The sequence below is a fragment of the Meleagris gallopavo genome, unplaced genomic scaffold (assembly GCF_000146605.3).
Source record: "Meleagris gallopavo isolate NT-WF06-2002-E0010 breed Aviagen turkey brand Nicholas breeding stock unplaced genomic scaffold, Turkey_5.1 ChrUn_random_7180001944531, whole genome shotgun sequence".
NCBI lineage: Eukaryota > Metazoa > Chordata > Aves > Galliformes > Phasianidae > Meleagris > Meleagris gallopavo.
In genome coordinates this window covers 1-675 of record NW_011206371.1, presented here as the reverse complement: position 1 = coordinate 675, position 675 = coordinate 1, and the positions used below count along the sequence as shown (strand labels likewise).

At 61.2% G+C, this 675-nt stretch overlaps 1 long non-coding RNA gene across 1 annotated transcript; it reads left to right on the top strand.

Annotated features, from left to right (window-relative positions):
• Nucleotides 1–60: 60 nt before the first annotated feature.
• LOC116217759 lies at nt 61–419 on the top strand. The gene is made up of 3 exons (XR_004162473.1): nt 61–115; nt 210–281; nt 380–419. It is a non-coding gene; the product is annotated as an uncharacterized LOC116217759 (long non-coding RNA).
• The last annotated feature ends 256 nt before the right edge of the window (nt 420–675 follow it).

The following is a 675-nucleotide window of genomic DNA, read 5'->3' as shown; positions in this document are numbered from 1 at the left end:
GCTGGCGTTGCCCCACTGGGGATGGTCTTGCTTTGCCAGCAGTGACAACGAGCGCGGACACCCCCGGAGGACGTCGCGGAGGACATCGAAGAGCTCCTGACCTGGATCGACGAGGGTGATTTGGGGGCAGCACAGCTGCGGGGGGTGGGGCACCGAGTGGGCGCGGGAAAGCTGGCAGTGCCCCTCTGGGGATTTTCTGCTTTTTCCAGAAGTGACGGCCAACACAGGCATCCTGGACGACACCGCAGACATGGATGAGCTGCTCGCGTGGATCAACAACGGTGAGTTTGGGAGCAGCACAGCTGCCGGGGGGCTGTCTGCGCAGAGTGGCTCTGGGAAAGCTGGCATTGCCCCACTCGGGATTGCTTCTGTTTTCCAGAAGAGAGACCCAGCACCAGCAGTCTTGCTGACGATCTGCAAATTGACCACTTCCTCACCTGGATTGATGGTGAGTTGGTGGTCTGCACACAGGACGGGTGGGTGTCCGCACCGAGCTGGGGGGAGGAAGGCTGCCATCATCATTCTGGGGGATGCTCTGCTATTCCAGAAGCGGCGAGTGCTCTGGACAGCTGCAAAAGGGAGGAGCTGATGCAGTGCACCACTGCCACCGAGCCACCGAGCACAGATGTCTCCAGCAGCCCCGACACCGCTTCTTCCAACACAGAGCTGCCTGAC